This window comes from Tasmannia lanceolata, unplaced genomic scaffold, assembly GCF_043159265.1.
Source record: "Tasmannia lanceolata isolate RefF3 unplaced genomic scaffold, GAP_Taslan_0.1 ptg000044l, whole genome shotgun sequence".
NCBI classification, from domain to species: Eukaryota; Viridiplantae; Streptophyta; class Magnoliopsida; order Canellales; family Winteraceae; genus Tasmannia; species Tasmannia lanceolata.
In genome coordinates this window covers 25,509,777-25,523,308 of record NW_027518721.1, presented here as the reverse complement: position 1 = coordinate 25,523,308, position 13,532 = coordinate 25,509,777, and the positions used below count along the sequence as shown (strand labels likewise).

The 13,532-nt window shown below is 38.5% G+C and overlaps 1 pseudogene across 1 annotated transcript; it reads right to left on the bottom strand.

The window, feature by feature from the left end:
* Nucleotides 1-9,519: 9,519 nt before the first annotated feature.
* Nucleotides 9,520-11,814, bottom strand: LOC143863464 (sucrose synthase 1-like; annotated as a pseudogene). Its single transcript, XR_013240871.1, has 5 exons — nucleotides 11,773-11,814; nucleotides 10,872-11,119; nucleotides 10,196-10,440; nucleotides 9,959-10,097; nucleotides 9,520-9,816 (listed from the first exon to the last, which is right to left on the bottom strand). The product of XR_013240871.1 is annotated as a sucrose synthase 1-like (transcript).
* Nucleotides 11,815-13,532: the final 1,718 nt, after the last annotated feature.

The following is a 13,532-nucleotide window of genomic DNA, read 5'->3' as shown; positions in this document are numbered from 1 at the left end:
CAAACATTGTTATAAATGTTTTCAAGAGAAATCCAAATCTCTAGGCTCTGTTTGGTTGCAAAAAGTAGGGAAGACGGCTGAGCATTTCTAGGAATATGAAATACCAAATGTTGTTTGGTTGTCATTTTTTAGCTCAAATCCCGTTGGACTACTAGACATGAAAGATACATCATTATTAGCTTTTTGCTTAGGTGGCGCCTATGTAGCGGGATTGTCCCTTCCCCTACTTTTCCAATGCCAAACCTTGTTTTTGGTAAATTTTAGAAGGGAGAAGAGTAGAATATGAAATGCCATCTGTAATCATTACTTTTTTCTCTCTTTCTCTGTCCTCTTTCTCTCTCTTCTACTATTTATTTTGTTAATGACACCCCTCCATTCTCCCACATGCTTTGACATCTAACCAAACACACTACCAAAATTCCCCAAAATTCCCTCTAATCTTCTCTAGACAAGTCTACACATATCCCACCCTTGTCACCTCCTTGTTGACTACTACTTCCACTAAAATCTCATCTAACCAAACAGAGCTTATGGTAATTTTGCCGGTACAAAAAGTTTATAGCGGTCGGTCCAAAATCACACCGACAGATTGTTTTGCCAGCGTCCCAAAAATAGGCCCTTTATCTTGCGGCATCCCACAGCATTTATTCAGTGGTCCTATGTGAATGGGCATTCAAGATTGGCTGGGTGGCATGATCCTGGCCACCTGGATAAGATGCTGATGGAAGGTGGACTCATGAGCGATGATGAGCAATGGAATAAAGTATGGTTGACGGAAAGGACGTAGTTTTCATGGCGTTGGAATTTAATGTCGAGCAAGCAACCATCCAATATAAGACACCAAAATATCAGATATTGAAAATCACTTTCACGATCAGCGCTAAATGACAATTTTAGACAATATGTGGGCCCTACCGGAGCCCTATGCGGCTATGCCCTATTATGGACGTTTTCTTCGATGAAACTTCAATGCACTTAAAAATTTTACACAGGCACAAGAGTCAAAGCAAGTTTTGGATTCAGACTTTGGTGGCGCCTACTCTGAGCTGGGGGCCTTCTCCATTTTCTGATGTTCTATTACCTATGTAGATAGTCACTGTTATTGAACCAGATCACCCATTTGGGTTTTTGACCGGACGGATCATTTTGCCTTATATTTGTGTCGATCGTCTTTTCAGATTTTCGGTCTAGCAGACTAACACCCTCACTTTTGCCTAAGTTGTCCTTGACTCACTTCTGAATGAGAGAAATCTGCTAAAATTTGTGCCTATGTAAAATTTTGTTGTAAATACTCCTCATGTACATGGTCGACCCCAACTCGTTTGGGAAAAGGCTTAGTTGAGTTGAGTTGAGTTCACTATATATGTAGATATGCACTCAGGATTCTGCTGTAAAATTGCGCTTCATTTTTCTAATGCTAGCAATAGTTAAGCACGTGCAGGTTCATCTGGTAGTGTTGGCTTTTGGTAAAATTAATTACACATGTCCCGTTAATTTATTGGTTCGTTCTGCAGTCATCACACGGATCAGTCAACAATTAGAAATTAGTCAACAGCAAAATAACGGGAAATTCATTGCATCTTTCAGCCTTCTTCGGAACCTTTTTTCGACTTCAAGTTGGATAAGAAAGGTGGGGAGAGAGAGAGAGAGATCATGCATGAAGATTTGCGTAGTCTTTGGCTGGTTGCGTAGAAGACAAAGATGATAAATGAAAAAGAGAAAGGCATGTGAGAACAGGGTATGGTCTGACATTCATTAAAATCCATTAAAATCAGAGCCTTTGTAGAATCTAACCGAGGAATTTTGGAAAGTGATGTAAAATGAGCTGTCTCCACCGCCTGGGGCGGGTGTCAATGGTTCCAGAGGTTCCATACGAATCCGAACGTTAATGAAAGAATCTAAACATATGAATAGATCCATGGGCATATTTCAGATCAGATGCCCATTGGATAGTCACGATCTGAGATAGTTTACAAAAATACCCTCCAAATTTTGTAACGCTAACTTTTCTATGAAAGGTATTTTGGTTAAAACCTCTCCTATCACTTAATGATTCGGATGGGAATGCGATTTCACTCATTTCACTCGTTTCATTTCATACTTTCATGAAGGAAAAGAGAGGGATTTTGTGCTTTATGCATCATATTCTTTGATAATAGTTATACACTATATTTGTGTATGTAATTTTGATTAATTTTATTGTTTACAAGCATTATTATACATGAGAATTCATATGATGGGTGGCCGTGAAAACACGTGAAGTCTAAAAAAAGTAGGTACGGCCCACTTTTCTTTATGATCCAAACCGTTCATCTGTTTGGGCACAACTTAGATAGGTTGTTCCCAAAAAATCATTTCCATAGGATCTGAACTGATATGAAAATGGGGATTTCCAAAAATCATTTATGGAATCTTCTACAGATCGGAGGGCTAGGATCATCCTATGGAAATGATTTTTTGGGCACAACCTATCTAAGTTGTGCCCAAACAGATGAACGGTTTGGATCATAAAAAAAAGTAGGCCGTACCTACTTTTTTTAGACTTCACGTGTTTTCACGGCCACCCATCATATAAATTCTCTATTATACATATAGATTAAACATAGATAAAATTTTAATTTAGTTGAAGAAATTGCACAGAGACAGACACACTAATAGTGGACTGCCATTCTATCTCTTTTTTAAAAAATTAATTGTTTACTTACATTAGTGGGACATAATAGGACACTCCGATGGACAGTCCAAATTAAAATGGATCGTGATCATGACGTGGAAAGTGGATCCGAAGAACAATCCGACCGATAAGGAATTTGAATGGATCGTGACTGTGACGAAGGTGGATCCGACCCGAAGTGGATCCATTGACACCCCTACCTTTGGCACGCTTATTTTCTTTATTTTTTACTCCTCTTTCCCGTTCGATTTAATTCTCCCCTGTATGGCTGTATCTAGTTTCCCTGTCCTTTTCATTCCTCTTTTTCTTCGTAGTTCATACGATTGTAGATGTAACTAGGCAATAATGAAAACAAAGAAGAGCACAAGCTACTCCTTCATGGATGTCGACCATTGTCGAACTACGTTAAAAGTTTGTCTTGCATATGTTTATAATCACTCTATTCTACATGGTATATTTTAGTTTTCGTATCATCCCTGCTCTATTCATCTTTCTTTAGTTCTCTCGTTTTCATACGTGAATCCCCCCTTCTTCGATCAGATTTCCATGGTGGCTTCAGATGCAACAGCCAGATCATATGGACCCCACCCCAAACTGGTCATTTTATTTGCATCCCTCGGACAGTCCCGATGTAGTGCTTGTTTCTTTTCATTTTTTTTAATGGTGAAATGATTTCATTACTAAACACGAGACCAAGAGGGACTCAAATATACAATGAAAAAGAAGGCAAGCATAATTAGAGAAACATGGTACAATGAAAATTAGAAGTTATGGGGGAAGAAAATCAAACAGCTCTTAATTCTCACTAAAAACTCCTTCCCTTCCCAAGTCTGCCTCCCGATTGGCAGATCGCCTAACAAGGAGAGACCTTGGCCGACTCCAATCTATCCTGAATCCAATCAAAGAAAGCAGCAAACCTCTAAGGAGCATAATGTGAACCTCTTAGCCATCTGATTATGTTGAGAGAATCCTTTTTAATCATTACATGGCTCAAATCCACATTGAGAAACAATTTGACTCCTCGATGAATTGCGCGGACTTCCGACTCATTTGCATCTGCCTTTTGATCGCTGATAATTACCCTACCTGGTGTCGCATGATGAGGGATAACTCTTTCTGCCAAAAATAATTGGGTTTCATTCATGGTACCCTCACTAAACCCGCAACTTGGGATTTAGTGCCGAGCAATGGGAGCGATACAATGATATGGTATTATCCTTAATTCATAACTCTGAATGATCCTGAAAATCGACATTTTCCCATGGAAATGGAGTAAGGATTTTTCAGATCATATGCACCATTCGTACCCATCTCCAAGAGCAATCACTTACCACAACATACTTTTTACGAAACTGAAACGTCCATAAGATGAGCTTGAGATTAAATCAATTTTCTTTTTCAAACTTTCTACATCACTAGTTAGATTGGAAATTGAATTTTTGAGATTATCAGTTTGTATATTTGAGACGTCTCTATCATCCAATGCCAAAAGACAAACATTGTTATAAATGTTTTCAAGAGAAATCCAAATCTCTATGGTATTTTTGCCGGTACAAAAAATTTGCCCTTTTAAAGGAATTAATGAGAATTAAAACTTAAAGAACAAATTTAACAATTAATCCAAGGAAAAGAGAGCAGGGAAAGAGTGTTCCGAGATGTTATAGTGGTTCGGTCCAAAATCACGGTCCTACATCCACTCCAGCAAAGCCGTATGTTAGGCCCAGGTGAATGATGTGGCAACCCAAGATGGCGAGGTGAATTGGGTTTTATAAAAAAAAAATCCCTTTTAAAGGAATTAATGAGAATTAAAACTTAAGGAACAAATTTAACAATTAATCCAAGGAAAATAAAATGCAATGCACAATTAAAATAATGAGAGAAGGGTAAGAGTGCACCGAGATGTTATAGTGATTCGGTCCAAAACCCCGGACCTACATCCACTCCACCAAGACCGCTGGTGGTTTCACTGAAACCCAATCTTCTTAACAGTGAAGATCAAACCTGTACAATCGAGGATAGCTCTGCACCTCATCACTTGTTGTCGGAGATGGCTCTGCATCTACCCTCACTCCCCTTCCGAGATGGCTCTGTGTCCCCAAAGCACTTGCCAAACTAAAAAAATGAAAGAAAGAAAAAATGCCTCTACAAAGGCTAATACACATTGGCTCACAAAATCAAAGTAAAAATATACAAGATGATGCCTAAGATCCAATCCTTCACAAAGATATTCAAAAGAGGCTCAAAGGGAGTAAAACCACTCTAATAATGACCTAAGTTGAGTTTGGGGAATGTACTCTGTTTTAAGGGGTTAGAGAATCTTTATATAGCCAAAGGCCCCTAAACTAGCTGTTTGGGATGTCCCTAACGGCTCTCTAACTGCTAGTTGAAATTAGCCGTTGCGCTATTTCAAAAAATGCTCATCACGACAATTTATGCACAAAACTATGATGGAGAGAGAAGGCAACTTTGGGATGATCTAGCACATATTGCTTAATCAATTAATGAGACATGGATTGTTTTACGAGATTTTATTGTGATTAGATTTCCATACGATATGAAGTTAGAGGAGCCGAACCAAATCATATATGGATGAATTTAATCAATGCATAGATAACTGCTCCTTCTTAGACCTTAGATACTGAGGACATATTCTGTCTTGGAATATTAGAGGTAAGGATGAAACAAAGAACGTATTCTAGGCTAGACAGAGCTCTAGTGAATACTAAATGGGTGCAAGAATTTCCTCTCTCTTATGCAATATACAAAAATTAATCCGGAGATATCATATCATGCACCAATAGTGATATCTACAAATCAACTCAAAAAATTGGGCCATAAACCTTTCAAGTTCTTCAGTATGTGGTTGGAAGACTCTTCCCTCTATCCAACGGCAAAAAAGGCGTGGAGCATCAAAGTATAAGGCAATCCAATGTACAAATTGGTTCAAAAACTAAAAGAGGCAAAATATCAAATCAAGAAAACGAACAAGGAAACTTTTGGAAGAATTGATAAGAAGCTTCCAGAAATCAAGAAAAGATTGGATGAAGCGCAAACAACCCTAATTAGCTCTCCAACAAATAAGAGTTTAATTTAAGAAGAAACTAAAGTCGGAGAGGAATTATTCAAAAACAACAAGGCTGGAAAAATCCATAGCTAGGCAGAAATTAAGACAGGAGTGGCTGAATATGGGTGACACAAATACAGCTTTATTCTACTCAGCAATAAACTCTTGATGGAATATCAATATTATTATTAGGATCACAAAAGAAGATGGAGGTATTAAAACAAACAATGAAGAGATAGCCAATGTCATATGCTGTCATTTTAAGAAGCTCTTAAATCGACATGGTGAAGGGTACAATCAAGTTCCAGAGCCTAAAAGAAAACTTGAAAATGTGGATTCAATTTTCATATCTAGGCCAGTAGAAAAGATAGAAATTGAAGAGGCAGGTTTTCAATCGACTAGGAATAAATCATTGGGGCGGATGGTTTCAATGGGGAGTTCTACAAAAGATTTTTGGCATTTAATCAAAGAGACTATCACTGAATCCATTCAAAACTTTTTCACCAAGAAGAAGATGTTGAAAGAAGTGAATGCCACATTCATTGCCCTCATTCCAAAGACAGAATGCCTCGACTCTGGAAATGTATAGGCCTATCTCCCTTGCAATTTCCATTATAAAATGATTACCAAGATTCTTGCAAACAGGCTGAAACTAGTGATGGAAAAGATCATAAGCCCGACACAATCAGCTTTCCTAGAAGGTCGCCTTATCCAAGAGAACATTATTCTAACGCATGATTTGGTTCATAATTTCGCTCATCAAAGGACCAAGCCTAAAATGTGTATTAAGGTTGATCTCCTAAAATTCTTTTGACAATGTCAATTGAGAGGCTCTACTTCAATTCATGCAAAAGCAAGGGTTCGATGACGTATGTTGTGAATGGATACGACAATGCATAGGTAAGACTTTCTTCTCTATTCTCTTTCACTCTCTTTAACGCAGTCCCATTCGACTACTTCTCCTCATCAAACGGCCTTAGACAGGGAGACCCCCCTCTCCTTTTCTACATTGTAATGGAAATCCTTTGTGTCATTCTTGAAGAAGCAAAACAAATAGGTCAAATATCCACTTCTTTCTCAAAAGGTAATCTTTCTATATATTACCCATGTTCTCTTTATGGATGACCTCATGCTTTTTTACTTCAGCTGATTCGAATACCACTTATGGGATCAAAGATTGTTTGTACAAGTTTAAATTGTACATAGGCTTAGAAGCAAATCTCAGAAAAAGCAAAGTTTTCTTCACGTGTACAGAGCATCATACAAAAGATCATATTCTTCAGGAGCTCGGCATTAGTGATGGAGTTTTTCCAATGAAGTACCCCGGACTTCCGCTTTTCACATCAAGATTGATGGCCAGAGACTGCATCCCGCTGCTAGGGAAGATTCAGAAGAAGATAGCCCCTTAGAATAATAGAAACTTATCAAGATCAAGAAGGGTTGAGTTGGTCAAAATAGTCCTCAACTCATTCCAAATGTACTGGTCTTTGGCCTTCAACATCCTGTTAGGAGTACTTCAAATATTCCCAAAATCATTTTCCCAAAATGATTTGGGATTTCTTGGATATTCCCAAAATCTATTTCAATGTTGCTTCATCATTGGAGTTTCCTTCCTTGGAGGGAGAAAGGTAGAACCTTGTGGAACTTTTGTTTACTTGCCACTTGGTGGATCATATGGAAAGAGAGAAACTCTAGAGTCTTTGAGATTACGGGTAAATCTCCTCATTGGCTCTACCTGAAAAGTATCACCTTGGTCATCTCCTGGGTAAGATGTTTACCTTTGTTCCGGTTTGTTTCGGCTTTTGACATTTGGGAAGGGTGGAGGGAGGTATGTGTTGGTAGGGAGAGGAGAGCTCAGATGGTGCAAAGATGGGAGCCCCCTCCTCATGATATGTTTAAAGTGAATTTTGATGGTGCAAGTTTTGGTAATCCGGGTCCGGCCGGGGTGGGAGGTGTTTGCTGTGATGATTGTGGAGACGTGATTTGGGCATTCTCCGGTCCAATTGGTTTTTGTGATGCATCGGAAGCCGAAGTTAGGGCTACTTATCATGGTATTAAGAGTCTTAGTAAAGGCATGTTGGATAAAGCTATTGTGGAAGGAGATTCTTTGAATGTGATTCGGTGGCTTAAGGGAGGGGTGGCTCCTCCTTGGAGATTCCTGGCCGTTTTTTATGAAATAGAGGATTTAATCATGGGATCATCTATTGTGTTTAATCATGTCAGAAGGTCGGCTAATGAGAAGTCGGATTTGCTTGCTTGGAGGGGGGTTTCTGCCGAATTGCTAGAGTGGTTTGATTATCTGCCGCCTTGAGGATTATAGTGCATATCTGTATTTTTTTCTCTCTTTCTTTTGTTTATTCTTTGTATTCTTGGGGTGGCTCATCTCGGGCTCCTGTTTTTATCTTATACAATCTTGCCATTTCAAAAAAAAGGAGTACTTCAAATATTAAAAGAATTTTCATGAACTTTATTTGGGACGGCAGGGATCTAGAAATTAGAAGGTTATTTGAAGTCTCATGGGACACAGTATGAAGGCCAAAAAAACGAGGGACTAGAAATTAGAAGGTTATTTAACAGAACAAAGCATCCATAACAAAGCACTTTTGGCATCTAATCAATGGGAGAGACAGTCCATGGACACAATAGGTTCACAAAAAATAAATCAAAGAGAGAAATATTTGATCGATGAAAATATCATCAAATTCATCTTGGGGCTTTAGAAGTATTCAAAAGTCAAGAGAACACACTAGAGAGCATACCTGCTACATCATTAGAGACGAAAAAACATCGATTTTTGGACTGATCATTGGCACCCAGTCGGTACTATTCATAGCCAAATTTCAATCAAAGCGGAGGATAATAGCATACATCCCAAAATTAGTTTGGACAAGTTGTTGCTTGATGGCACATGGAACCCTATGATTGATAATCCCCCCTTAACTGATGTGAAATTAATCTTAAAGAAGATTGTCCTCGTCCCTGGAGATAAAAATATTCCCATGTGGAAAAGGACATCCAATGGAGAATTCACAACCCTATGATTGTTGCCTTTTGTAGGTTGCATTGGACTGCGAGATAAATGTTGATTATCGAGGGTTTATATTTAACAAAGGAAATAATTTCATAAGAGAATATGTGGTATGCAGTATGCCTATCTTGTCTTTCATGCTTATATTTGTGGCGCATTATTTAGTTTTCTACTGTGAGAATCCTTGACTGCATTAGAAGCCTCGTACGGCCACCCATGTCATGTGGGGGGGGGGATGCTGTCGTCACGATTCTCATAGTATTATTTTCCTTAGCAAAATGTGTCTTACAATTATGTTTCTGTTACCTTGTTTATGTCATGCAGGCACTTCATTCTAGTTCTCAACCTTCATCAAAGGAGTGCACGCTGGCTGTTTACATATGACTAAATGTTTTTACTCAACTGTATAGCTCATTTATTAAGAAATTATTGTATTGTCTTCAAGACTGATCATAGACATTAGAGCCATAATTTTTTTTCATGTTCATCAGGATAAGCTTTTACATTATTTCAGGTCAGCTTCCGGTTTGCATCGAATTCATTTTTTCGCAGAAGACCAATCCAACTCGACCCAAATTGCATCCTCAATGCTTCAGGATGTTGTTTTGTGCAACACTCGTCATGCCAGCAGGTAGATTTACCATGACCCGGAAGTAAAATGTCGAAAGAAAAAAAAACTGGCTCAACAATGCGTCTCTTGTGGAAAAGAGGACAAGCGTTTTCCTATTTCGAGTATAGAAAAGGGGTGTGCAATTTAACAAAACTGTGGCACAAATTCATTACGAGTAATAATGGGAATCAGTATTAGACAAACAGCCATTTTCGGATTACATGCAATTAAAAAGAGGAGAAAAACAATGGCTTCCTATTACAACATCAAACAATTCCATACAATACCCCACCAGGTGGCAGTTATTCAGATAAGATACACCAAACAGGCAAACACGCGTATGGCTGTACCTATCTACCTGTGACCTCTCCAAGTATAGTGAGAGGAACAAAACTTCCCTTTGTTATCTACTCATCAATAGACAGAGGAACAGACTTGGCCTGAAATACAAGAAGTCGTTGCTTTAGTCATAGGAAAGCTATTAACTGGGTTGGACTCAAATGCAGAACAATTATGAAAGAAACATTTGCCAAATTTTTATTCAGAATTCTTGCAAAGCTTCAGAAAAGCTAAGGAGCTTACCAGGTTACGGTATTTGAGGGCATAAAACATCTCTAGATAACGGCGGGTTTCACGCCTCTCGAGATTGGAGACATATTTCCAGAAGCCATAAACACCAGCCGATGTCATCAATCTCTCTGAATAGATCTGCCATGAATACCTGCAACGCGAATTGAACAAGAAATGAGACTTCTTCTAGTCCAATAAATGGAAAAAATGCAATTATTAAGCTGCGCAGAAAAGGAAAACATCACTTACTTTTCCTCGATGCGCTTTAGTCCATCTTGCGAGATTCTAGTCCAGTACGATGGATCTTTCTTACACTTTTCAAAGAAATCAACAATAAGCTCAGCAGCTTTATCACCTTGATAGGGATCAATGTGAAAACCTGAAGTCCCATGTACTATAATCTCAGCAGGCCCTCCTTTACTAGTTGCAAATGTGGGCAGACCACACGTCATGGCTTCAACAACTGTAAGTCCAAAAGCTTCATACAAGGCAGGCTGGAACCAGAGAGAAAAAATGTGTTGCATTATATAAACAGTAATTCGCAGCACAGAACAACTAATCATGAAGAAAATTTTGATGAAGAATAAAAATTAAAAGCACTCTATCATGACATATTTACTGAAAAAGTGAAGGGATTATTGACTCAGATATAGGTGAATTTGACTCAATTTTGGCTAAAGCTCATATAACTAAGTCCAAACTATGATTTCAAAAATAAAATCTACTAAGTCAATTTTGACTCATCGGGTTTCGATAACCAGGGATCTTTTGTTATAATCATGGTTTTTTTAATTTATTTCGCTGACTTACACGGGAAAACAAAGAAAGGTTCTTCCAAGTCGAGACAAAGTTTTTGGACGAATCAAGTGCATATGAAATATAGTCACCAGAAAATCTGTAAGGAAAGAGTAGCACAGTCATATACCTGTATAAAAGCTCCCTTTGTGTCTGCTATATACCGGTAGAGGTCGCCATTGCATACCCGATTCATTTGGGAAGAAATCTACCGGAATTGGCCATTTAAGTTGTATGTGTCAATAAGGTACTTCATTTTCTTCATCTCGTCTTGCTCTCTCGATCCTTTGACTCCTTCCCATGGTCTCCAGCCACAATGACAAGATTTATGAGTTCTCTTAGCCGCTTATTCTTGCCAAACCACTCAACCAATCCAGTCTTTAAAAGCACAAAAATCTTTTATAACTTGTTTTCAACAAGATCTTCCTCTAGAGTTAGGAGTTTGTCCTAGTTAGAGAGTTTTAGAGTTAGGAGTTTATCTTTGATGAGCTGTGTGTTTTGTTTGTGTTTGTGTTAGAGTTAGGAGTTTGTTACGCCTCAGTCCGGTCAGTTGGCGATTAACATCGCCGACTGATGACTAGGTCTAAGATGCGTTAGTGATCCCATTGTTTTCCTTATGACGCACAGCCTAGTTACACATAGGTTGTAGGAACCACCTACATTAGCTTAGGACTAATCTGCATTTAGTTAAGGCATATAGGGTGTCCTAAAATTCACGATCCACTTGAATTTAAATAATCACACAAGAAGCTTTAATAACTAGTCTGGTCTTTTAGGTCGAGTCTAGGATAGAGGTCTAGATGTCTTAGGCATCATAACTTAGAATAGGTGCGAAGAACTACGTTGCCTTGATTCTCGTGGAGGCGAGGATACGTACGCTTCTTTGGATGAACATCAGATCATCTAAAGACTCGGGCTTGAGCATTAGAGTCTTAGGATCTGTTGATAGCACTTTGGAGCTTGTGTCTGTATATTGATGATGATTTTGCATAGGATATTGATAGTGTGCGTTCATTTCTTTGACTACTTACATGCTTATCTGTAATATTTACTGGCTTGTTTGCCTTGATCATATGTTTAGTTGTATCTTATTTATCTTGTTTATTGTATTTGATATATCTTGTGCAGACCTTATACCTTTAGCGGTAGCATGCATGTGTTTGTTCACCAGAACTTAGATACCAGTTAGGCATGTCACTCATAACCTAGCTATGCTTAGGTGACATATCTTTTATTTTATTTTTTGTGTGCTTATTATTTCATCCCCAGTCATGCATTATTAGGTAGACTTCCACTCAGGGATATTTGTTCCCATTTCACATGATTTGCCCAAAATTTTTTGGAGTTAATGAAAATGGTATAAGAGACCAAGTGCTTGCACTCGGACGAATTGGGAGTGCTCTTCGGACCTTCTCCATTCATAACCAGGCATGCGCCTATATATATTTCTGGTTATCCATTGCACAGAGGATTTTCTTTTGGGGTTCCATGGCCTATCCATGGATGGCGACTCTGAGTTATTTTAGGTACGTTTTGATTTGGGGATTTATCCTTAGATCAAGAGGTATCTCATTTATCGCCACTCGTGCTATGCTATGAGGGTAGCACCGTTTCGAGAGTTCCTTGGTAGAGCTCTTCTTCACACGTGGATGATCCAGAGAATGTAGGGACTAGTTTCCTCATCATTCTCAGATCGGGGTCTACATTATGGAACTCTTTTTACACTACAAAGAGGTGGCCCGGGGAAGACCAAGGGGATGAATATATCATTTCCCTTTTTTAAGGATCAATACTGTGGGCCAGCCAAATCCATAGAACAATGGCCATTAGACTCCAAACCAAGATCATACACCCCTAATAAATAATTCTTGAAAAAATATCAGCATTATTTTTGCAAAAGAAGATGATAACCACACTCTTTTGTTTTGATATTTGAACTACTTAATTTCTCACTAGTCATATTGCTCTCATTTATAATGACTCAATGATAAATTGATGGCTTTAGACATTTGCAATTTGTGCTCGTAAACAGGTGTAAAAGCTAATGGTGTTGATGGGAAGAAGACAAAGTGCTGTTATTTCTTCGCAGAGAGAAAACCATTTGGTAAGAGGAGGGTGAGCTGATTGGTTGGAAGTGGACAATTGAAGGTTAGAAACGCAAGCAAGAAAATCTTAAACTCTCAAGGAAAGCTTATAGGATCTAAGAGACCTCTGTTCTTCGCTGAGAAGAAAGGAGATCAAATGTCCAAAACAAAATCTAGATGGAATATGCACGAATACACATTGTCGGAAAAGGAAAAGTTAGATTTTGGCTTTGATTAGACAATCAGAAAGGTTGGATTTTGGCTTTGATTTGACAATCAATATTGTAAGCCAAAGAGGAGATTTTATGTCACTTCGTAGGATGATTCAAACCGTTCAATTATTGGGCCACAATGTAAATAAATTGTACCCAGTAAATCATCTACAGATCAGAAGGATAGGATCATCATATGTAGATGATTTACGAGTACAAACAATGTACGTGGTGGCCTAACAATTGAACGGTTTGGATCATCCTAATGTGTAGGCGTTCCAATACTTTTTGAAAAACTGACTCGGGAATTGGGTTTCTGCGAAATTGAAAGATCTGCAACCTGTACTGAACAGAAAAATATGTACATTATTGCAAAGGCCTCTCTACGCTTGCTTTCCCTGGCTTTTTATTGGATTGTATTCGAATCAACCCGTTGAGACATAACCGCACACTGGGCCTTGTAGTTCTCTGCTGAAAATCTGAAAAAAGCGTCGT